This window comes from Musca autumnalis, unplaced genomic scaffold (genome assembly GCF_047663935.1).
Source record: "Musca autumnalis isolate F117 unplaced genomic scaffold, ASM4766393v1 scaffold_5, whole genome shotgun sequence".
Taxonomy (NCBI): Eukaryota; Metazoa; Arthropoda; class Insecta; order Diptera; family Muscidae; genus Musca; species Musca autumnalis.
In genome coordinates, this window is record NW_027412088.1 from 141,967,153 (window position 1) to 141,994,303 (window position 27,151).

Below are 27,151 nucleotides of genomic sequence, written 5' to 3' on the forward strand. Positions count from 1 at the left end.
GACATTGGATTTAGCATATTTGCTTATTTTTTAATTAAATTTGGAAAATCATCAAAAAAGTGTTCTAAATTAAGTTTATTGCCGTTAAACGACGATTTCTTAGCAGATAATTATGTTATTAAGACTCCCCAGATATTCCGCCACAGTAATAAATCTGGACTAATAAGACTTAATTATGGATATAAACAAAATTAGTTTTCACAAGGTGAGAAAATTTGCTATAACCCAGCCTTTTTATTATAACATAACATGCTTTCCTATGCAAATTTGTTCAAAAACTCAATAAGAAATGTCAAAGTAAACGTATCCAAATATGTTGATAGTTTCTGCCAAAATTGTCTATTGAATTTTACATAAAATCTTTCATATTTTATAAAATCATATAACATATAAAAAAAATATATAACCATATTTTAATAACCTACACCGCACTGTGATAAGGGTATTTATTATGTCTTAGTGAATTAGTTTGCAACATGCAAAAGGAAACGACCCATAGTCCCTTTTGATGATATGCTGAGTAGATTTAGGCTCGTCCGTGTGGTCATGTATTTTAGAAAACAAAGTACAGGCCACATTTATTGATCAAGATAATTTTTTGGCCCTAGGGTGATCCCTATTTATTTTGGTAAGAATCGATTCAGATTTGGATATAGCTTTCATATATACAGCATAGTCTCGATAATCCGGACACCACATTATCCGGTGTCTGAATTATCAAATTGTTCGGATTAACGAATAGTAAGGAAAATAAATTATTTTCTTTGATTAAATCACTCGTGGTAGTCGTATAATAATACCTTTTTAAATTGTAATTGATAAAACCGAACACTTAAATGAAATATAGAAGTAAAAAGTGCTCTACGTGTAAAAAATAGTGAGATTTTTCTACTCGACAATCCGGACATTTTTAATGGCGTTGTCCGTCTTTGTTCCTTTCCTTACTGGTTACCAATTTACTATGCAACAAGACTCAAATGTTCCCAAATTAAAGAAAAAGCCAATCAGATTGTGAAAGTAGAGCTAGAAATATGACGCTTTTAAATTTTACATCAGGATGTAACAAAACAGGGAACAGGTGTGAAGTTTCATCTTTTTGGAAATTAAGATTCATTGAAATTTTTGCTTCAAAAAACACAAAAATCGCCGGAGCGGTTTTTAAATAAATCGCGATCAAGGTTCACGTTTTTAGGTTTTTTTAGTTTTCACGATTTTGCGCAAGTCCTATCGCAATGGGATAAAAGAATATTGTAATTGTGAAAATTCTCTACAAGATTCAACGTTATGATATTTTCGTAGGTTTTACCATTTTTGAGATATAGAATTTCAAATTGGAACAATGCACTGACGGTGCACCCTAACTAACTTTAAATAAAAGCAGCTTATACCTGGGAAGCTTTTGCGGATTCTGAAACAGCAATGTTCATACTTACTTACTTACTTAGTTGGCCCATTACAGAACATTTGTTCCATAGACCGAACTAAGAAAAGATCTCCATTCCTCTCTGTTTTTCGCTTGACTTTTTGGAATACCGCGCCTTTCCATTTCTTCATCCACTTGTGTGCTCCATCGAAGCTTAGGCCTGCCGATTCTGCGTGCACCGCCATGTGGCATGTATTCATACGCCTTTTTAGCGGGTTCATCATCGCTCATTCTCATGATATGGCATAGCCAACGCAATCGTTGCATCTCGATACGTTTAACTATATGCATGTCTTTGTATAGCTTATATAGCTCGTGGTTCATACGACGTCGATATTCACCGTCAACGCAAATCGGCCCTTAGATCTTTCGAAGAATTTTCCTCTCAAACACACCAAGCACTGCCTTATCTGCTTGCGCAAGTACCCATGCTTCGGAGCCATACATTAGCACGGGTAGTATCAGCGTTTTGTATAGTGTTATTTTTGTTTGACGAGATGTGGCTTTGTTTTTAAATTGCTTACTTAATCCATAGTAGCATCTGTTGGCCAATACAATTCTTCTTCTTATTTCACAACTGATGTTGTTTGTTGTGTTTATGGCAGTGCCGAGGTAGACGAAGTCTTTAACTACCTCAAAATTGTAGGTACCAACTTCTACGGTTGGTCCGACCTTTATGGACGCTTTGCGCGTCGACACCATCAATTTGGTCTTTTCGCCGTTTACCGCCAGACCCACTTTCGCAGATTCTGCTTCGACCTTCCTAAAGGTATCAGTTACTTCCTTTACTGATCGTCCCATGATGTCTATGTCATCAGCATAGGGAAGTAACATGTGGCTATTGGTGTAAATTGTGCCATTTCTTTTGACATTTGCATCTCGTATTACCTTTTCCAGCAAAATGTTGAATAGGTCACCCGAAAGGCTGTCTCCTTGTCTGAAACCTCCTTTGGTACAAAATTCTTCGGAGAGGTTCTTTCCAATTTTAACTGAGGACCTAGTATCAGTTAGAGTCATCTTACAAAGCCGGATGAGCTTTGCGGGAATACCAAATTCAGACATTGCATGGAATACCTTTGATCGGAGGGGACTGTCGAATGCAGCTTTATAATCGACAAAAAGATGAAATGTGTCGATCTGCATCTCTTGGGTCTTCTCTAGGATTTGCCGCAGGGTAAATATCTGGTCAATGGTGGACTTGCCAGGTCTAAAGCCACATTGGTATGGTCCAATTATCTCGTTGACCATATGCTTTATTCGTTCGCACAGTATCCCTGACACTATCTTATAGGCAATAGGGAGTAGACTTATGCCCCTATAGTTGGAGCATACAGTCTTATCTCCTTTTTTGTGGACGGGACATACGATGCTCAGGTTCCAATCGTCGGGTACGCGTTCTTCCTGCCAGATGGTGCTAACTAGCTGATGCATACACCTTATCAGCGCGTCGCCTCCGGTTTTAAACAGCTCGGCTGGTAAGCCATCGGCTCCTGCTGCTTTATTATTCTTCAGCCGGTTGATTGCTGTTTTTACCTCATCTTGGCCGGGTGGTATACATTCTATACCATCTTCTGGGATTGGATCTGCGGTATCATCGTCTTCGCCACTATTGGATACCAGCAGATTGGAGAAATGTTCCTTCCATATCCTGAGCACGCTATCTGTATCTGTTACCAGATTACCTTGCTGGTCTCTACAGGAGGATGTGCCTGTACCATAGCCATCTGTTTGATGTTTCACTCTTTGGTCGAATTTTCGGACTTCATTCTGGGTCCTGTACATCTCGATTTTTTCACACTCCCGCTTTTCCATTTCTCTCTTTTTCTTGCGGAAAAGACGTTTCTCTTCTCTCCTTTTCTCCCGATATCTCTCTCGTGCGCTACGCGTTGCTACTGATTGTAAAGTAGCTCTATATGCCGCATTTTTATCTTCGGTAGCAGCACGGCACTCCTGGTCATACCATGAATTCCTTTGTGGAGGTCTCTGGAATCCAAGTATGGATTTTGGGGCTGTTTGCATGGAGTGGGCAATATTTTGCCATTGTGTTGTTATGTTATCGGGACAAGGAGTGCTCGCGTTAAGCAATTGGGCTAGTTGAGTGGAATATGCTGTGGCTATCTGTTGTGTTTGCAGCCTATCGATGTCCAACTTCCGCGTTGTGTCTGTTCGTGCTTTATTTGCAACGTTTAGACGGGTACGTACCTTTGCTGCAACAAGATAGTGGTCCGAATCAATGTTTGCGCCTCGGAACGATCGTACATCCAACACGCTGGATGAATGTCTTCCATCTATCACAACATGATCAATTTGATTACTTGTTCTTTGATCTGGGGACAGCCAGGTGCCCTTATGAATATCGAGATGATTAAATCTGGTACTGCTAACTACCATGTTTTTTGCAGCTGCAAAGTCTATCAGCCTCATACCATTGTCAGATGTTTCACTGTGGAGACTGAATTTCCCGACTGTTGGGCCAAAGATATTCTCCTTTCCAATTTTGGCATTAAAATCGCCTAGAATGATTTTAATGTCATGGGCAGGGCAACGGTCATATGTTTCTTCTAAGCGCTCGTAGAATATATCTTTGGTCTGTTCGTCCTTTTCTTCAGTGGGAGCATGAGCGCAAATAAAGCTGATGTTGAAGAATTTAGCTTTTATTCGAATTGCAGCAAGTCTTTCATTCACTGGGGTGAAGCTGGATACCAGATGTTTTAGTCTCCGACTAACTACGAATCCGCAACCAAACTCATGCTTTACGTCATGGCAGCTATAATACAGTGCGTCACCTTTAGGTGTTGTTGTGACGCCTTTCCCAATCCATCGTATTTCCTGCATGGCAGTAATATCGGCCTTGTACTTTTCAAGTACGTCTGCCAATGCGAAGACAGCACCTTCTCTATAAAGAGTGCGAACATTCCAGGTGCAGATTCGCAGATCATGGTCCTTAAAACGTTTGCGGGGTTCGTCAACTTTAGAGGGGTTTGTTTTTCTTTTCTTTCGTTTTTTCATAGTAGGCTGTTTTTTCTAGGGGAGGGTTACTAACCCGACGCCCAAACCCAAGTTTTTAACGTTCTTATGGGTGAACGCGCGGCACATGTTAGCTCACTACCTTTAACGGGTGTTTAAGGCAGTTCCCCAGGTGACACCACGGGGAGGTCAGTGTCCACTTGAGATGAAAGAGGGACCAAGATAAATCCTGGGCTTTGCCATGTTAAAACCGGTCAGGACCGTTCCTTGGTATCTTCCATCCCCTACGTCACCCAGCAATGTTCATAGATGAGAAAAATGCAAAAACAAGAAAAAATCGCTGAAGGGATTTTTAAATAAATCGTGGTCAAAGTTCACATTTTTATGTTTTTTTTGGGTTTTCGCGATTTTGCTGGGAAACTGCAAGACCTATGGAAATTGTTGTTGTTGTGAAAATTCTCTAGAGGTTTGCCCGTTATGATTTGTTCCTAAGTTTTACTTTTTTTGAGACATAGAAGTTCAGGTCACATTTTTAGGTTTTTGTTAGGTTTTCACGATTTGCTTGAAAACGGTAAGTCTTATCGAAATGGAACTAGAGAAAATCTTATAGCTGTGAAAATTCCCTACAAGATTGGCTTCCGCAATTTTTTTCTTGGTTGTACCAGGTAAATTGCCCCAATTTGAACTTCTATATCTTAAAAGTGGTAAAACCTACGAAAATATAATAATGAAGGACAATCTTGTGGAGAATTCTCACTGCTACAACATTTTCTACAGTTCCATTCTGATAGGGCTTGCCGTTTCCCAGAAAAATCGTGAAAACATAAAAAACCCTAAAAATGTGAACTTTAGCCGCCATTTATTTAAAAAGCGCCGCGTCGATTTTTTTTCGTTTTTTTCATTTTTCTCATCTATGAACATTGTAGTTGCAGAAAAAGCAAAGACTTCCCAGGTGTAAGCTCCTTTCATTTAAAGTTAGTTCAAGAGCACCGTAAGGAATGAATGAACTTTTGAATATTATTGACCAAAATAACGTTAATTCATTTTATATATTAAAAGTGCACGCAGAAACCTATTTGAAACCATATTTTTTTGCATTCCAAATGCTTTTCCAGCAGAAATATGTGAGTGGTTTTGCTATGTTAAAGACAATTCCAAGGTTTTTGACTTTTTTGCCACCACCACGCTATTGTGTGGTTTTTCTAATCATTGGGTGGTCTTTATTTTGCTTATTATTCGTCATGGCTTGGTATAAGAGTAATCCATTGCCCCTTTCGCCGAGGACTGAACATTTGCCAATTCTGCATTAAGTGGTTGTATGCGTAAAATCCAGATCGATATTATAAAATTACGTATTTTTAGTGCATTAAACTAAAACCATGGCATTTAGAGTTTTTTCCACAGAAGCTTTTTGACCACAGAGAACAAAAATTGCCAACTTATGTCTGTATATACTGAATAATAGACTAAAAACTGTAAAATATATTCAAATCTCATATGTGGGTATTCAAAACGTATACTTCTAATTATAGTTATATTCCAGAACCTGGAATCCTAAATGGTACTCTTTACTTTTTCCCATTTTGTGCTAAAGAACGTACCCTTATTCCAAAAACTAGAACAAATTGCGCTTTTATCTAAATAAAAATTGCCCATTTGTTTTTCTGCTAGACAATTTTGGCCGAGCAGAAACTATCATCATATTTGGATACGTTGATTTTGACATTTCTGATTGAGTTTTTGAAATTTTTTAATTTTTCCATTATAGACATTTGTATAGGAAACCAACTTATTTTGTAATAGGTTATTCCACATTTTATCACCTTGTGAAAACTGATTTATGTCTTATTAGTTCAGATTTATTGCTGTTATAGCTGGAGAGTCTCAATTATATAATAATCTGCAAAAAAGTATGTTAAACGGCAAAGAAACCTTAAATTAGAACGCTTTTTGATGATTTTCCAAATTTAATTGACGATTTTTTGCACATTTTTTGCATGTTTTTGATATGACCCCAAATGTAGAAAAATTGACCGTCAAAACGCCTAGATCCATAATTTGAGTCCCATCGGATAAGAAATAAAAAACATGATAAAATCCGATGTCTAACACTTAGTAATTACTAAGCTTAGGATTTTATTTGTAGACCAAGAGCTCTACAAAATATGGTGGATGCCGGGAGCAAGCATAATTTAGCATTTGTTATGATAATTAATAACTTTTACTTTTACCACAATTTCAATTTGCTAATTCACCCAAATTACTAAAATTAAAATAATACATTATACTTTTAAGTCCTCTTGTAAATGTTTTAAATTGTATGCATTGCATTGTATGTTTTTTTATGAGTCTCAATAAACTTTAACTTTAACTACTAAGCTCTTCATCTACATGAAGTCAAATTCCTCGGAGGAGAATAATACTTAACTGAAAATTTTCGGTGTTGAGGTTTCCTACCCACCGTGAGTGCCAAATTTCAGCCATTCCGGTGGGGTATTGAGGCCACAGCCTTGAAGATACTGAAAATCGGGAGGTAACGTTCTATGGGCGCTATATGAAGGAGTTGGCGTCAAATTTCAAGGGGAAAGTTTTATGTTCCCAGCGAAAAAATAATACCAATATCGGAAGGTACCGTTCTAGGGGAGCTATATGAAAACGTAAACCTATAGCGACAAATTTCAGATGGAATGTTTTATACCCCCAGCGAAGACTAAATACAAAATTTTGGCCATTTCGGTTTTATAGTGAGGTTCAAACCTTCAAAATACCGAAAGTAGGGAGTTACAGTTCTACGAGTATGGGGGCTATATCAAAACGAACACCAATACAGAAAAGAAACTTCTATACAAAAAAAGCGATTTTCTTGATAATTATAACTGCTACAGAAATGCCGTTAAAGGGAAAATTGTGAGTTTAACGAAGAAATTTCATCTCCCAAAAATTGGCATTTCTATCAAATATATGATTGCTGATGCACGCGGTTTCATGTTTTTGGGGTATTGCGAAAAATATTCATGGTAGGTATATTTTGTGATATCTTGTATACCTTTTGTGATATCAAAATTATATTTTATACCGTTAATAACTACTGAAGAATCAAAGACATAGAACATAAATACTAGAAAAGATGCATTATGCAAATATACAGTCTTACATAAGTATACGTACGCCCTATAAATCTCGGGTTTTAGAAAAAGTAATTATATTTATGAAATTCAAAGTACACAAGTTTATTTCGTCTCACTAATAAACAATATTTAATACAACAAAAGTTTATTTCATAATATAAATAACGGTACATTTTACAAAAACCAAAAAATTACGTACGCCCCAAGGAAATATGAAATGTGAAATATTCTGTTAAAAACCTGTCACCAAAACATCAAAATATAATCACAACCAAAAAGCATCAAATTTACACTGTGAACAACGTAGTTTTCGTATTATGACCATTACCGTCAATATAGGGTCGGAAAGTATCGGATAATTGTACATGTCTGATTCAATTAGTGTCCAAGGATTATATAACACCATATTAAAACACAATTCAAGGTCTTCTGTATGTAATTTGAGCTAAGAATTCCGAGGAATCTATTGACTTCCTGAGATATCCCAGGAAAAATGTGAATTTATCGACACCCAGGAAGGTGTGTTCTGCACAAGGTCAACTAAAAAGCTGTCTAGGATCTCAAGATCTATAATCTGACACTAATATTGTGGCTTTTGTATACTCAAATACCTAGAACGGAAATAAATCAGCAAGGGTCCGCTTTAACGAGCTATACAAGAAGTTTGGCATTGAATAACGGCATTTAACACCCAAAAATTATTTTTTTTTCTCTAAAATATATCTCGGCCACCCAGACACATTCGCCAAAACAATAAAATGTATAAATTTTGCTGCTAATTCAATAAATTGTACGATAATACTCATACTTCGTTGGGGTGTACGTATACTTTTGTAAGTGTAATTTTTTGGTTTTTGTAAAATTTACCGTTATTTATATTTTGGAATATACTTTTGTTGTATTAAATATTGTTTATTAGTGAGACGAAATAAACCTGGAATTTCATAAATATCATTACTTTTTCTAAAACCCGAGATTTATGGGGCGTACGTATACTTATGTAAGACTGTGTATGTTTATGGAACAAAGTATATAAACATTTTATCAACAACAGTGGTATGTTAATGTTAAAAACCCCATTAAAGCGCAATTAGCCCAGATATGCCCAACGTCCTATATATAGGACACACAAAATTCTTGCTAATTTGATATGTTATGTTTATCAAAGTACCGTTTATTTTGGTGATATACTCAGTACACATCTGTAGCTCTTGGGATATTATGTGATTCCATTATTTTGAGCTACTATTTTTGAGTTTTGAGGTCTAGTTCATCGAAGTTGCCACCTATCGCTTAGTTTTTACAATGATTTTCGTTATGACCGATTAATTATTGGGTAGTTTTATAACGAAAACATACACGATGTAGAGCCTACTACGAAAAAACGTTAATTAGATGCCGAAAAGGTGTCTTTGGACTATATGTCAAATGTTTTGTGTCCCATAACTCCCAGTTATAAGATAAAACCCTGTGTCCAAAAGTGGCCTCAAAAACCACTTTTTTCAAAAATTTTTAAAAAACATATAAACATACTGTTATTATTTCACATTTGCTTCTAAAATAATATAAAAATACTTTTAAAATGATCACGATCAAGCAATGGGCATATCTGGGTTAGGCTTATACAAATTGTAGGAAAGCAAAGATTTGGACTTAGGATTGTATTCCATAGCAGTTTCCAGTGCATTGAGTATGAACTTAGCGGTTAAATTCGCCTGAAATGGTTAACTACTTAACAGAATGTTGTTATGATATCGTAACAACAGAGCTTAACTCCATCTATTGGCAAAATTGTAAAAAAAAATTGGTAAAAATTGTAAAAACTTTTTAGTTCTGGAACAGAGCTTTAAATTGTTTATCCTATTGATAATGTGAAGTTGAAATCAAATATTGTGCTAAATCTATCTAATTTGACTGAAATTTCATTTTTATGCCTAAATATGAGAACATTTTGAACAAAAACGTGGCGAAGGCGCCCCATGTTACCATACATATATACTTATCTCCGACGAATATTTCGATGTGCTACAAACGGAATGACAACTTTAATTATACCCTACATATTATGGTGGAGGGTAATGAAAAGAAACTGGTGACAAAATATGTTTTTATACCCTACACCATACTGTGTCTTTGCGCATTTGTATGTAACATACAAAAGGAAGCGAGATATACCTATAGTTCCTTTTAGTGCTATACATAGAATCACTTTCTGATTTTGCAAAATCGGGTAAAGATATATATGAGGGCTATATCCAAATCTGAACCGATACACCTCAGAAGGTTGCAGGGATGGGCAGAATGTTTATACACATTTCGCTTCGGAAATCAAGAGCCAAGGTGGCAATCAAAAGATATACTCTATGAAATATTAAGAATTTATATTTTGTTTTATCAAATTTAAATTTTTAATTCTTGATAACGGTACTTTGCCCTTGACCAATTGATGTCAACTTATTGTACTAAAATTTTATATTTATAGCCCACCCATCAAATCCCCATCCAAAACTTTTAAAATTATCTACAGAATTTTCAGAAATAATTATTTTAGTGGTCGTCTAATTTTAATATGATTGTCTGATTATCTGGGAAATATTTTTCATATTTAAAGAGCTATAACTTCGTTATGGATGCACATATCGACAAAATTCTTTCAGATTCGTCGTATCTGATGTGTTTACTGTAAGAAAGAAAAGTAAACATATATTAAAGTTAAAATCACATCAGACACAAGGCTCCTCCATCTAAAATGTATAATCTTCTTTCCTCTAAGTGATCTTGTAAATAATAGTCTTTTGAACAGATACTTCGGTTTTTCTTTGATAATAGCCTTATGAAGAAAATGTAATGCTTTAAGAAGAGAGAATTGTGTAACATTTTGTCTTTTTCTTAAACCATATACATAACGTGTTATCCTATTATATGCCACGTTCGGTTTATGACGACTCAGTGAATTTCAGTTAGCAAATATTTCACACCCATACAATAAACCTGACATCAAGACTGTTTTTATCAGCAGGCATCGAATGTTGGGAGGGGTGTATGAATGTGTTAGCCACAACGTGCGAATTTTTGAGTAGGTTTGTCCAACGACAGCGTATATATGGTTGTTCCAGTTTAGGGAGTTGTTGAAATTTACGCCAACAAATTTTGACGCTGGAGACCAGTTAAATTTTTTATACCCTCCACCATAGGATGGGGGTATATTAAGTTTGTCACTACGTTTGTAACTACTCGAAATAATCATTGTAGACCCCACAAAGTATATATATTCTTGATCAGCGTGCAATTCTACATCGATATAGCCATGTCCGTCCGTCTGTGGAAATCACTCTAGCGTCCGAACGGATTGACGTAGGTTGATGAAATTTTGGGAAAATATGTTATAGTTACGTAGGACTTTTGGTATTGAAAGTGGGCTATGTAGGTCCACGCTTTCGTATAGCCCCCATACAAAATGACGCGTGCCGCGTCGTCGTTTTAAGGAATTTTTAAGATATTTGGCCCATTTTACCACCGAATTGGTTGTAATTTGGTACTTTGTGTCTTCAGAGGCCAAAAAATATTCCTACCAAAGTTGGGTTATATAGGTCCACGTTTTGGTATAGCACCCATATAAGGCCTCATATAAAGTACGCGTCATTTTAATATATTTTGAATGTATTAGTCCCATTTGACAACAGAATCGGTTGCAACTTTGTATTTTGTGTCTTCAGAGGCCAGAAAACATTTCTACCAAAGTTGGGTTATATAGGTCCACGTTTTGGTATAGCCCGCACATAAAGCCCCTTATAAAGTACGCGTCATTTTAATGTATTTTGAATGTATTAGACCCACTTAACCAAAGAATCGGTTGTAACTTTGTATTTTGTGTTTCTAGAGGCTAAGAAACATTTTTACCATAAAATGTTTATATAGGTCCACGTGTTGATATAGCCCCCATAATACAATATCTCCCGATTTTCGATATTTTGAACGTTTTAGCCTCATTATCACACCGAGATGGCTGAAATTTCAAAGTGTGGCAGTGAAACTTTTTTATTTTTATGAACGATTATACTTTTTGATTTAAGTTGATTTAAAAATAATCCATTCGCTTTAGCTCATTCGCACTATCGGGAGAGATCATTATTAAGTTTTTCTACACACTGACTTATGTTGTTTAGAGGGCTACTCAAAAATATCTGCACATCGTCGACATACATGTGCACTTTGCTATGGCGTAGTTGATCCGGAAGGTCATTCACATATAAGAAATGTAAGACCTACGATAGATCCCTGTGAAACTCCTTTTTCAATCATCATGGGTTTAGATATCAATGTTCCTGAATAATCTGACTGAGATCTGTTGGAAAGATGTGTCATACTAAATTTGGATGAAGTATTAGAAAAATTAAAAAAAACGGCGTAGTTTAAAACACAAGTTTTGATGGTCGACAGTATCAAAAGCCTTTGAATGGTCGAGTAATACAATAAAACATAGCTTATTTTCGTCAATCTCACACCTTATGGACTCGGAAATTTCAATTAAGGCGGTGGTACCGCTGTATTCGGCACGAAAACCTGATTGTACATCGCATAGCAGAGAGTCCCTTTGCAAATACTCGCTTATTTATTTTTGTATTATTTTCTCAAATATTTTTGAAAGGAAGCACAATATTGCTATTGGGCGAAATTCCATATTTGATTTTGGTATTGGTATGATTTTCGCATGCTTCCAAAGATTTGGAGATGTGCTAGAACTAAGTATAAAGTTAAAAATATGGGTTATGTATGGTAATAGGCGAGGGAGTAATATTCTCACAAAACTAGGGTCAATTTCGCCGGGACCAATGGCTTTGAAGCAGTTTAAAACTTTCTCGCAAAATTTAAAATTCCCATCACCCACTATATCGAATGACGTTCCTGAATTGTATCCACAGTAGGAAGGGACTATATCAAGAGAGGGTATATTGATAAACGTTTTATTTAGTTCATCCATATCACCATTATAAGTGCTAGGAGCCTTACATTTCCCTAAACCAATATCACTAATAGTTTTCCATTTACTTTTGGAGTCTATAGCAGACCTGAATTTAGTGCGATAATAGTGATTTTGAGGAGTTTATGTGACCATTAACTCATTTTCTAGCGGAACGAAAATCTTCGTAAAGCTCTGGCGTTTTAAATCTCTTCCATCTAGTTTTAGATATATCCTTTTCTTTAATACTTGATTTGATAGAGGAGTTGAACCACGATTTGCTCATAGAAGATATATTTTTTTGTTATGACGGGAACAGTTTCATTGTATAGTGCAAGTTTATCTGAGAGAAATTCTTCTTGTTGGTCAACAGAAATTAGGTCATTTATATGATCCCAATTTATTTGGAGAAATTTTGACTCTATATCAATGTAGTTTAAATTCCTGTTGTCTTGAAACGAAATTTTTTGGTTTACCATTGGTACATTAAGTTAATAGGTCATAAAGATTAAAACATGTTTTGAAAAACAGGAATCTAATACTTGATCATAGAGCAGAAAATTAGTTAGATTGCTAACAAAAACAGGTCAAGTAATGCGTTTATAGTACATATAAACCGAGAGATAGCATATTATTTATTGACTATTGATCGACAATTGTATTAGAGTTAAAATTTCCGGCAATGATTACTTCATTATAACCCAAAGTCAGCGTTTCTAGTAAGTTTTGGAAACTTACTTACTTGTTAGGTCTGTAAACACAATCAATGAACAAGTATTCGATATCATCTCAAACAAGTGATTTTAATAATAGTGTAGAATTAATATTAGCTTTTACAAAAATTGCTACGATCCACGAAGTTCTCTGATCTGAAAAACGAGTATCCATTTAGACACATTAGATTGTCGGGAATAGACGTTTTGAGACAGGTTTCTGAGATGCAAACGACATCAATCTTGATTCCTTTTGGTTGCCTAGCTAAAACTTTGACTAGATTTTTTGTAACGCAATTGGAACCTCTATTTATACCATCAATTTGTGTCATAGATTGATATATTAAAATGTATTGTAGCTTCAAGAACGTTTATGTATACAAAATATGAGGCCAAGGCAATATTTATGGGAATGGTAATGATCATAGGATTTATAAAAAGATACACGGAGGAAAAAAAGCCCTCTCTAACATAGTCCCAAACTTATTTTGCGGCAAACATATATTTGTTTGCAACCAGTCCTAAACATAACATATATTGGCCCTTGCAAACAAATTTATGTTTTGGTGCAAACAAATATTTGTTAAGATATAATATAAAACCCAAAAGCCACAAAAAACACACACATATACACCAGTGGGTGCTTACTGAGAGCAAGGGAGTGTAAATTTCAATGTAAAACACATTGAAATGTATGCTCACTTGCTTTCAGTGAGCGCACACTGGCTATCTCTAACATATACACACATTTGTAAATGGTGGTGGTTTATTGAAATGCTTATAAGCATTTCTATAGAAATACCAAACATAAAAGCAAAAGCAGACACATATAACACATACAGTTTGTAACGTGACGTTATTATCACGTACATAACATAACAACAATACACGCATCTACTACCATCTGGCCTTCTGCAGTCACACAGAGTTATAATGCATCTACTACGACACAGTGAATTAGTATGCTAGGCAGGGGAAAAGTGTATTCCAATGTACTTGTACAACGGGCACGGTTAATGCATAAGGCGAATACTTCGCATACACTTTATATCCCCGGTCAATTAAGTATTTCAGATATGGATGATGAAGGCGACCTTACTACTGCAGGGAGTTTGCTACACGGGTTGGAACAAAAGACTGTTCTGAATCCGCCAACTTACACCTGAAGTAACAGTGTTGGAAATTATTTTTTTGAAACTACCACATTAAGTTGTGGTGGTTGATGCATTTCACAGGGCATTCGTGCCAGCTGTTCCACAGGGCATTCGTATCAGCTGTTCCACAGGGCATTCGAGCCAGCTGTTCCACAGGGTATTCGTGCCAACTGTTCCACAGCGCCTTCGTGCCAGCTGTTCCACAGGGCCTTCGGGTCAGCTGTTCCACAAGGCCTTCAGGTCAGCTGTCCCACAGGGCATTCGTGCCAGCTGTTCAACAGGGCCTTTGGGTCAGCTGTTTCGTGCTTGGCACACAGTAGCGCATGGTAGGCACTAGATCGTAGCCTAGACTAACACCCGAACGTCGACAGCCGAACTCCGAATACCTCGTGGTCCCGAACATCTGCAGCCGAATACATCGTGGTCCCGAACATCGGTAGCCGAACTCCGAATACATCGTGGTCCCGAACATCTACAGCCGAACTCCGAATACATCGTGGTCCCGAACATCTGCAGCCGAATTTCGAATGCATCGTGACCCCGACCGTTCACGCCCGAAAGCATGCTCCCCGAACATCTACAAACTGTCATTTCGATTACGTACGAGCATTGTCAACTTACCTGATTTCCTACCATATACGAACCGACAGTTTCCCGATTAACCACCAGTGGACCATATCATCTAGCAGAGGGCACGCCAACTCGCCACGAAGTCCCCAGCTGCCAAAACTTCTTCAGTAACGCCGAAGCCGCCGCAATCAACTCCAACGATATCCAACCCATATACATTAAATATACTTCTCGCATTTAATAACGAGTAGATTGTAAACTAGTTTTAATCAATAAAGATCTGATTCAACCCCCAGGAAAGGGAGAATACTAGTCTTTTCATTTCGTAAGGTTTAGGATGTCCGTATGGAGAACCTGGACGCGACTGAGCTTACCCAAGCCGTCGACAAAACCTCGTTACAAATGCCCGAGCAGGGACCCGATTCGAAATCGCACTGCGGAAAATCCGAAAACACCGCAACTGAGGACGTATCGAGTCACAAAAGCGATAAGAAATTAAAGACGGAATCATTGGGTTGGATTTATTTGTTGAAGAAGGAACAGCTCGTCGAGCAATGGCAGGCGGCAGCAATCGCAACGGAAGGATTAAAGGTCGAGCACTTGCGAAAACAATTGGCAGACTTCGTGCGGAAGAAGCGACAAAGAACTTCCACCGAAAATTTGCTGCTCGAGCTGGAAAACGAGTTGAGAGCAGAAGAGAAAAATGTGGTCACGAAAGAACGTCTGACCATCCCAGAACCTGTGCCACGAGGAACATGCGATTCCGAAACCATGAAGGTGGTACTGTGCTGGAACCTCAAGTTCACTGGCGAAGGGGACTTGTTAGAGTTTCTGGAAAGACTAGAAGAGTTAGCCGAGTGCTATAGTATACCCCACGACCGGTTCATTTCCACCTTACCCAGCATTCTCGAAGGCAATGCCTTAAAATGGTACAGGGTTAATAAGAACGACATCGTGTCCTGGAGCAAATTCCGCGGAGAAGCCGAAAAATCTTTCTTGTCGAAACGCCGCCTAACCCCACTAGAGCATGCATTTTATAACCGCCGCCAATATAATCGCGAGAAGGCAAAGGACTTCATCTTACATATGCTTACCATGGCAAAACAACACCCAACCCTCCGAACAATGGATCACCTCGACCGAATTTATGATGGTCTCCGTCCCGAATATAGGCACTATGTGACCGGTCTGGCCTACACTATCTCCACAGCCTGGCCAGCAGGGATTTTTTGTCTCCGGAAGAAAACGATCGTCTCGAAGTCCTCCTGCACAAACACCGAGAAGCCCAAGGGAAATGTAAGGGTCTGTGCACTAGAGCTGAACATCATATCCGGCTGAAACACAACAACCCGATCAAGCAGCGATATATGCCTCACAATCCGGCCATGATGGCGGTCATCAATAAAGAAGTAGACAGTCTCTTGGCCGAAGACCGGATCGAAGCGTCCCATAGCCCGATCGTGCTGGCCCGGAAGAAAACTGGTGAATGGAGAATGTGCATCGACTATAGGCAGCTAAATGCGGCCAGCGAGCAAGACGCCTACCCTCCGCCCCAAATTAATTCCATTCTCGACCAGTTAAGGGAGGCGAAATTCATCTCATCCTTGGACCTCAAAAATGGTTATTGGCAGATACCGCTGGAAAAATCGTCACGTCCGTACACGGCAATTACCGTCCCAGGACGTGGACTATTTCAGTGGAAGGTGATGCCGTTCGGACTGCATTCGGCCCCAGCCACATTCCATAGGGCTCTCGACACGATCATTGGACCAGATCTACATCCGTTGGTATTTGTGAACCTGGACGATATCATTATACTCGGCCAAACGTTCGATGAGCATCTTCGGGTTCTAGATGAGGTAATGCGACGATTAGAGGTACCTGGTATGAAGATAAACTTCTATAAATGCGACTTCATCAGTACAAGCATCCGGTATCTTGGCCACTTGGTCACCTCCGAGGGGATCCGAACGGACCCCGATAAGGTTGCAGCAGTAAGAAACCTACCATCCCCCACCAATCTAAAGGAATTGCGACGTGTTCTGGGGGTAGCGCCGTGGTACCGGCAATTCGTCCCGAATTTTTCGAGCCTGGTGAGCCCACTCACTCGTCTACTAAAGAAGAGTGTCAAATGGAAGTGGGGTGAGGAACAAGAAACGAACTTTAACCGCCTGCGGCAAATCCTCACCGAGGCTCCCGTCCTGAGTTGCCCTGATTTCAACCACCCCTTCTTCTTCCAAACCGACGCTAGTCAAGAGGGGTTGGGGGTGGTTCTGTTCCAACGGCACGGTGATCAGGAATCGGTTATTGCTTATGCGAGTCGTACACTCTCGGATTTGGAAAAGAAATATTCCACGACGGAAAAGGAATGTCTCGGTATCCTCTGGGGAATCAGGAAGATGAGCCCGTGTCTGGAGGGTTACCACTTCACCGCTATTACCGACCATCATTCCCTCAAATGGTTACATTCCCTTCAAAACCCGTCGGGAAGGCTCGCGCGCTGGGCATTGGAGCTGTAGCAATATGACTTCGATATTGAATATCGGAAAGGGAGCCTCAACGTTGTGGCCGACACCATTTCTCGTGCTCCGTTGCCGACCCCCGAGGCTTATACCTAATGGTAATCAAGGCGACCGACTGGTATAGCCGAATGCTGCATGCCGTAACGAGCAACCCTAAGAAACACCCGGATTTACAGGTAGTTGGAGATCGCCTGTACAAGCACATACCCCATGCCTCCCCAGTCGATCCACGTCCCGAGTGGAAAATGTGTGTTCCCGAGGAAGACCGAATGCAGACCTTTGCAAGACACCACGACGCCATCGAAGCTGGACATCTCGGTATCCCCAAGAGTCTGAGACGAATACAGGAGAATTATTATTGGCCTGGTATGACGCGAGATGTAAGGCGATATGTAAGAAGCTGCGAAGTATGCGCTAGATACAAGCCAGATCCGTCCGGCCCGAGGGCATATGGATAGTATGCAGTGTAGCACGCCGTGGGAGATCGTATGCGCTGACTTCGTGGAACCTCTTTCACGCTCGACTAGAGGAAATACGTCGTTATTAGTGATCGTGGACAAATTCAGTAAGTGGGTTGAGCTCTATCCTACACGGCAAGCTACGGCGCAGGAGGTAGTGAAAGCATTAAAGGAGAGGGTCATATACAGATTCGGGTGCCCGAAGAAATTCGTCAGCGACAATAGCACGCAATTTACCAGCAAGTGCTGGTCGGACAACGGCCTTCTATGCTCCAAATGAGAATCCAACAGAAAGGACAAATCGGGTCGTAAAGACGACCATATCGCAGCAAGTGGGCAACGACCACGGCATTGGGACCAGTATCTTCCCGAAGTGGCCTTTGCCATAAACACAGCTGTGCATGAATCAACAAAATATGCACCGGCGGAGATTGTATTCGTCCGAAATCTGATAGTGCATCATACGGAACTTCCCGAAAGCTTATCGGATCATCCGTTGGATAAGAATGGTCTCGGAAAGATATTGGAAACAGAGAAGGAAAATAATGGAAAAGCTACAGAGAGACAACGCCACCATTACAACCTACGAAGACGAAAATGGACTCCGGCTATTGGAACCAGGGTTTGGCGAAAGGAGAGACCATACACCGTTTCCGGCGTTATCTACCCGAATATTGTGGAAATAACCGACGCATATGGGAAGAGGGCAAGAATACATGTGCAGGACCTAAAAGTTGCCAACGAACGACAGTAAAGAATGAATAAGCTAATAACACTGTGAACCGAAATTTTGGGGGTGGAAAATTCCTTTTTGGCGTGAAAGCCGATGATGAGTATATACAGAACCCCAAAGGGCAAATCCGTCGTGAGTCGAACTTTTGAGTTATGGCGTGATGAATTTTTCACTGGGGACCCTATAAGCCATCCCAAATTAGCGTTATATCTTTGTTCGCTGTAGTTTTGGCTTATTTTTGATATGACATGTCTTCAATCAAACCTAATGAGGATCTTTTTTGTAGAACATTTCAACCTTCTAACTCGCTTCCTTCCACGTCCTTTTCGTCCCTAATTTCAAGAACCGCTATTAAAGTACCACAAGATGACATTTTGCAGCTTCGAAATGTTCTGCATAAATGTCGCTCAGAAAATTTTAGGTACTGCTCTCATTTTTATAGTCCTTTTTGACATTTACCCTGTTTTTGTTCAAAAACTATGTTTTGTGTTTTTTATATTCTGTATATTCGAACAACCAACAAAAGAAAAACAAAATATAGTTTTTTTTCTGAAGAAAAACAGGGTAAATGTCTAAAAGGACTATGAAAACGCGACGATATCGATTAGTTGTCAATGAGAGCAGTACCTAAAATTTTCTGAGCGACATTTTTGCAGAACATTTCGAAGCTGAAATCTCATCTTATATACTTTTATTGCGGTTCTTGAAATAAAGGACGAAAGGACATGGAAGGAAGCGAGTTAGAAGGTCGAAATGTTCTACGAAAAAGATCCTCATTAGATTTGATGGCAGACATGTCATATCAAAAATAAGCCAAAACAACAGCGAACAAAGATATAACGCTAATTTCTGATGGCTTATAGGGTCTCCAGTGAAAAATTCATCACGCCATAACTCAAAAGTTCGACTCACGGCGGATCTGCCCTTTGGGGTTCTGTATATACTCATCAAGGGCTTTCAACCCCAAAAGGAATTTTCCACCCCCCAGACCTCGAGCTTCATTTTGTTGCACAGTGTAATAAGAAAATATTAATAAAGGAAAAAAATAATAATAATAACCAATAAAATAAGTATATAAAGAAATTAATTCTGCTTAGAACAAAAGCTAAAAAGGAAAAAAAGAGAGAGAACAAATAATAATAAGTAATTAAGCGAAGGAAGGAAGAGAGGAAAGGATTTTTTCTACTTTCTGTGGAATTTTTGCCTATGAAAGGCAGTGTTTGCTTTGTCGCTGATCAGTCTGTGGATAACCATTGAAGTGTGAAGATAGAGCGCAAACGGACAAACCTTGCGAGACCAACCACGTCACGCCATCCAGAAGCACAACCATCCCGGCCTTTTCTCCCACCGCCTGAAGCTCGCCCTCGTGTCACGGCGAATATCCAGCTGGTGCCGCCTCCAGAGCCCCTGGCAATCATATCATCGGCACGAACTGTCCGAGGAGGAGGCCGCCGCCGCTTGCACGTATTCGGGGTAACAACGCTATATCGGCACAGCGACCATCCACCTCGGTTTCTTCGCGGACATCGGCAACCTCAGGCGGTTCGAGCACACCAACCGCCATCGCAACACCCAACTGGATAACAATGGCTGTCCCAACCGAACCTGGCCCATCGTCAGCAACTCGTCGGGTTTCCTTTGTCGAAGCACCTTCCGCAAGCCATCGCAATGAGATGGTCGTGCAACCCACACGACGGGACAACAATACTGGGGACCTGGGCATTCCTGAATTAGTTGCCGCGGAGGGTGTACTCCAAGCGCCGATTGCGCCACAACCACCGATTATGGAGGTCAACGTCGAACAGGAGCCCCCAGCCGAAGTGATTCCCAGAAGTGGTGTAGACCATTCATGGAACCGCAGACGTCCCGAACGCTGGACCGATAATGCCAGCATGGAGTACTTAAGGTCTATTCGGGTGCGCAGACCAAGAAGAGCGCAGCGGCACTTGCAGTACGTCTTGCGCCGAGCGGGGCGCCGAGCGGGGCGCCCAGCGGTTCAGGTCACGGTTCAGGTCGGGAGGGAGAAGGCCCGACTCCGCTGCATGAGGAAAGAGCACTATGTAGTCATGACTGACTAGAAACGGTTTTTTAATATATATATATATATATATATATATATATATATATATATATATATATATATATACATATATATATATATAATTGTTTGAACCATGAATTATAAAATCATAATTTTGAAGTATTCCTAAAGCAGAACTTGTATTTTTTAAAAGTTAACTAAGTTATGTCTACAATTTGAAGTAATAATATAATTACTACAATAATATTTCAAATGAAATATTATAATTGAAATAAAATATTGTTTAAGTTAAGATTGAACTGAATTCCCTTTAAGTTTGAATTAAACGATGATGATGTTTTACACCTCGAAGCAGGGGGGATGTAACGTGACGTTATTATCACGTACATAACATAACAACAATACACGCACCTACTACCGTCTGGCCTTCTGCAGTCACACAGAGTTATAATGCATCTACTACGACACAGCGAATTAGTATGCTAGGCAGGGGAAAAGTGTTTTCCAATGTACTTGTACAACGGGCACGGTTAAAGCATAAGGCGAATACTTCGCATTCACTTTATATCCCCGGTCACTTAAGTATTTCAGAAACGGATGATGAAGGCGAGCTTACTACTGCAGGGAGTTGGCTACACGGGTTGGAACAAAAGACTGTTCTGAATCCGCCAACTGGTGTAACAGTGTTGGATGTAGAACATGGATTTTTCGAAACGTTGCCGAAAGATCAAATATAACTATCTCTATAGAATATAGCTACCCCTGATCAATAGTAAAAATTGCAGAATATCTTTAAAAAATAGAAGTGCCACCAGTGCCGAGCTTGATTAGAAAGGAATGATATGTAATATTTGTCAATATGACAATAATTTAGAAGAATAGAAATGGGCAACCAATAATATATAAATACATATCGCTCATTTACTCAAAGAGTGACACATCTCAAAAAATCTAGTTTCGAGAAAAATGCGTTTTAAGTTGGCGATTGAAATTTGTCTTCCCATCTTAAAAAGATCATTACACAAAAACTAAAAAAACTACTTGGACCATATTTTGTAAACAGCTAGCCATATATCACTGCTAATTTTCTGTGCAAGATCAAGCATGATTTGAAGTGTTTTAGTGCTTCATAAACTCAAAAAACGTTTTGGTTGAATTATGCCAAACTCGTAGTAAATGAGCTGTAACTCGTTGAGTTTTAGAGATATCGACATGAAAATTTGACACAAGATAAAATGGAAGTCGTAGAAAAAATAGATATTGCTAACTCAGAAAACGTATTTTTTGAGTTATGCCACTCTTTGAGTAAATGAGCGATATGTCAATAATCTTATAGATAAGCTCTTAAACATCAATGGTTTTATTCAAAACGCCTAAAGGTATGCTAGGTTTTTTATGTTTTGACTCGAAACAAAATTCAATTAATGTGAATGAAAGTATCTGTTCCCACAGAATAGAAAACCGAAATTCAATATCGAAGCGGAGGGTCGAAATTTTAAATCACAATAATTTTGAATGTTAATTTTGATGCAGAAGGCCGAAATATTAAATCACAGTAATTCTCAATGTTAATTACGGTATAAAAATAAAGTAATATCAATCATTAAGAAGACATGTAGTAAAGAAGAATACATATAGTGCTATCAAATCACTTCTCTACATTTTTCAACTTACAGTCTTCCCACGGTCTGTTACCCACTATCTTACGATATTATTTTCTCTTATCGTCTCTTAAAACCATCTGTTCAATGACGAATATATGTTCTCGGTAGCTGCAGCTGATGGTGTTTGATGTTGCGTAGAGATGATTACGTTCGTGCTGGATGCTGGAATGTTCCGGTTGATGGTTTGGGAAGGATCCGGACTATGGCAGACGACGATATTGGTGGTAATGGATGCCGGACTGTCTGTATTGTTGAATTTCGTAATGTTACCAGTTTCATCCGTTGGTAGAGCTGTGACGTCACTGTACACTGTCGGTGAATGTTGAAGATATTGCTCTGCTGGTGAATGTTGCAGGCTTTAGTGGGTAACTTTAGGTTTTTAGAGTACACACCAGAGGCCTGCATTGAATCACCGCAAAAAGGCAGTGCATAAACAAATCATTCATTTCACAGAGTTAAAAATTCCGTTAGCATAATCGAATATGCAAAAATCAACATACTCCAATGACTACCAATGATTACCTTTGTTTTGCTCAAACAATCGTTTAGATCGTTCACAAATATGTATGCATTAAAAACTACTAATCGGTGGTGGGTGAATGTAAAAAACCACCACCGATTGAATAGAGAGTAGTTCCGCTACATTGGATAGAGTATGAGAGAACAGTAAACAACAATAACGCAACAGTAACAACATAGTCAACATTTATTATGGGAGAGATGTGCTCCTTTGTTATGCAAAGGCTCTGCTAGGCAAAGAGAGAACACGTTTCGTTTCTTGTTACGGCAATGTAGAGGAGTGGACATAAATGTCATTTCATTTGATCAACGAAGCTCAGGCCATACGAAAAAGTATAAACAACCCACTCTTCTCCTTTCTTTATTTTCTTCTGCCGAGGTTTAACAATAGGAATGGTGGCTTATCACTATCAACACACTGAATATTGTGAGCATCTTTGCATTTGACGTGTTTATTTTTTTCTGTTCCTTTTGATTATGCTGTTCTCACTAATTGTATATTTCTGCATACTCGAAACGAAGTCGACACGAACAATTGAATCATGAAGCGATTGTTTTGACGAAGCAGTAAATTGATTACCTAACACTCCGTTTAATATTGAATCAATATGAATCATTGTGGACTCTCAACAGAGTATTAGTATCCCTTTCTTTTGTGCATACCGCAACTCAAAAAAATGACACCGGTTGCAGGTCACTGGTACACACACACGAATTCCAGTTGATGATGTTATTATACCCTATACCACAATGTGGAAAAGGGTATTATAAGTTTGTTTTGGTAAAAATTCATATAACACCGCGAAATATTCGTCGGAGACCCCCAATGTGGTATACCAATCTTCATATCTCGACGAGATAAAGCGATTTTCAGATGTGTGTCCGTCCGTCCGTCTGTCCATTATAAATTGTAAACACGCTCCAGGCCGCAATTATGGGCCGATCGTCACGAAATTTTGTATGGAGGTCGGGTTCAGATCAGAATAGATCCCTATTCTTATTGGTGATGATCGTGAAATATTTAGCGGGTGAAATGGACCAAAAACAAAATATTTATCCAATTTTCTAGCGGCTCTGTAGGTCTCAATAATAGTCCGATCAACGCGTAATTTTAAGTAAGGTAAGAGTATATCACAAAGGAGAAGCTTGCAATTTGAGATGACGATCGGATAATATTTAGAGGGTTAAATGGACCAAAAGTTTTGTGTGAAAATTGTGAAAATTTTTAATATACAGTTTATATCTTAATTCCTGGAAGTGACATTCCGGACAAGTGAGATATACTTGAAAGTGGAACGCTTGACCTTTCAATTGATGCCAATTACGTTGGTGTGCATGATCAAATAACAGAGTTACAGCCTAATATATTCCGTTATTTGTTTGTAGTGTAATAATAAACTCGCTAGAAGTCGCAATTATACATCAATAGTCACGAAATTTTGCACCGGGTAAGAGTATAGGTCGAAAAAGATGCCTACAATTTTGAATGATGATCTAATATTCTTTAGCGGGTGAAATGGACCATTACTTTTGTATGAAAAATATAAAAATTTTATTTTTGGTCGATAGTTTAAGTCCTTGAGGACATATATATTTCGCAAAGTAGCCTACATATGGAAAAAAACTACTGACCTTTCCTCTGATGTAAATTGCAATAAAGTGTTTGCAAGATAACGGGCCTACTGCCTAATATATAATGGGTGCTGTGTAGAGAACCACATTTTTATCACATGCTACATATTGTCTTTCCAAAAGTTTATGTAACACCAAGAAATATTCGTCCTAGACCCCTTGTTTGGTATGCCTTAATTCATATCTTGACGAGATAAAGCGATTTAGCGATGTGTGTCCGTCCATTAAAAATTGTAAACAAGCTTAAGGCCGCCATTATGGATCGACTGTAACGAATTTTTTAAGGAGGTTGGGTTCGGGCCAGAATAGAATTGATTAGTTTTTGGTGATGATCGTGAAATGTTCAGGGGATAAAATGAACCAAAAACAAAATTTTAACCAATTTTGTAGCGGCTCTGTAGGTCAAAATAATAACCAGCAAAATTTTAAACAAAGTTTGAGTTTATGATGAAGAAGAAGCGTACAAACCAACCTAAAGATCAGATAATACTTAGCGGGTTAAATGGACTGAAACTTTTGTGTGAAGTTGGTAAAAATGTCAATAACGTAGCGGTTAAACAACGGAAGTAGTAGTACCACATAAGTGGGTTTCATTACATCTTAGTTTGTGTGAACTATATTTTCCTTTCCTGCTACAAAAATGTCTTTGTCATGCTAGATAACTTTTTGGCTTTGGTCATAAGTATTATACATTACATCTCTGATATTTGATAAATGAATTTTCACAATCATTGAAAAGAAGTTCCGTGGAGAGCGATTGTCCAGGGTTAGTGGTATAGGGTATCCCATGGTCGGCTCCGTCCGACTATAGACTTTTCTTACTTTTTCTTTTCTTACTTGTTGAATAATATAGTACATATGTATTTTGGTTTGGCCCTTATAAGGTGTTGGCTTCCGGCAAACGAGCAAATCCGGTTTTGGAACATTACCAATGCGAGCGGTAATGCCACACATTTAGGCAGAGAAAATAGACGAATCCTGTATGTTTGTGTACGACGAATTATCACATAAATTTCTGTAACCGGTGTGATGGCACGGTAGAATGATGAGGTTATGTCGTGTGGTGTGGAAATGACTATTGGGTATGGGTTATTTACTTAAGCTTTGTTTCTTTACTTTTTTAATAGTAAAAGTAGCGAAAGAGCGAACTGTCAAAATTTCTCTAACGTAAGAAGTTTTGCACAAAAGTAAAGGAACGAAAAAATAGTAGATCTGGCAGCAATGTCAAAAAACAAACGTGGTTGCTTTAAAAAATAACAACAAATTAACTAAATAAGTTTCACTGTTTTTTATAATACTGCTTTAATTTTTTATTTTGCTATTTCATTTTATTTTGCTTTAACAGTGCGTGTTTTTTCTTTTTTTTCATTTGCCTTAATTGTCAAATCAGCAATTTGACAGATTTTCCACTTTTTACACCACAAAATTCGTCGAGCAGAAAGCAGTAAAAAAGAAAGCCATTTTGGCTTGCTCTCTCTTAAATTTTGCTTCAAGTTTTCTACTTTTTGGGGTAGGAAGGAATGCGTTCCGAGTTAAAAATGGTAAAACTTTAAGAAACTTTATCGTAAAGGAACAAAGCTTTAGTTGAAAAATTTAATACTCGGTGGTGGTTGTTGTATTGTAAGTTCACTAGAACGATGATAACATGTTGTGATCTATAATGGTTGTTGCGCATTCTATGGTTGTTAGCCACATGCCCGACCGGCTACTTGCACTTTGATTTACACGAGGGAATATTATTTATTATTATTTATTCTTTTCCCGTGTTATATTTTTTAGTTGTTTCGGTCGTTTATTATTTATTTTATTATACCGACATTTTTGCAAACTTGCAAAAACAAATAATTCCACACACGTGTAATTTGCAGCGAGATAAAATAACGTGGTCTTCGTTAGACCGATTGGCCTTCGTTCTTTTCTGCAGCTGCAAGAAAAATTTCGTTTTTGCATTCGGTTCTCCCTGAAGTTGGTTGCAGTTCGATTGCCCTGTCATTTGGCAACAATGTTGCCATCTGGCAGAAACTGAATGTCAATTTAAAGGGTGCAGTAGAACTAACGCGTTAATGAGTTTTAACGCACGCAACAAGTGTGACATAACAATACACAAAACACGCTATATCTGTCCAATTTTGATGAAACTTGGAACTTGTATCGGTATTTGGTCTAGATATAAATGTGCCAAATTATATTGTAATCAGTTACGATTTGGATATAGCTCACATATATATTGTTACGGAATTAGGGTTTGAACTTAATCCCGTGTAGACATTGTTTTATTCCCGGATACGATTTGTACCAAATAAAACCGGGTTCGTTTTGGATTACGATTCTACAATGCTTTATTGACGTTAGTCACTTCAGTTATTCACACAAGACTTTATTTCTCTTCTAGCACACAGCTTATCTCCAGTAAGCACAAAGCGTTACTCTATTCAGGTTACTTCTTTACTTATACTTACGGTTTAAAGCTCGCCGTCTATTAACAACTACTCCTCACTCGCTGCACACCCGTATTTATATCCTCTTCCTTATGCATAGACTGTTCCAGCACCCTTTATCTGGGAGGTTCTACAATGTTCAAACGAGCTCCAGATGTACATACACACATATTCGGATACAAACAGACGAATTTACAACAACAGACGAAAATAAATAAATGAAATGAAT

At 38.5% G+C, this 27,151-nt stretch overlaps 1 protein-coding gene across 1 annotated transcript in view; it reads right to left on the reverse strand.

Moving 5' to 3' along the window:
• The window catches only part of Fatp3 (Fatty acid transport protein 3), a 203,467-nt gene extending 180,746 nt beyond the window's left edge, over window positions 1-22,721 (reverse strand). Inside the window, exon 1 of the mRNA XM_073957349.1 lies at window positions 22,344-22,721. The gene's annotated coding sequence lies outside the window, so the exon portion shown is untranslated. The remainder of the gene's footprint in view (window positions 1-22,343) is intronic.
• Window positions 22,722-27,151: the final 4,430 nt, after the last annotated feature.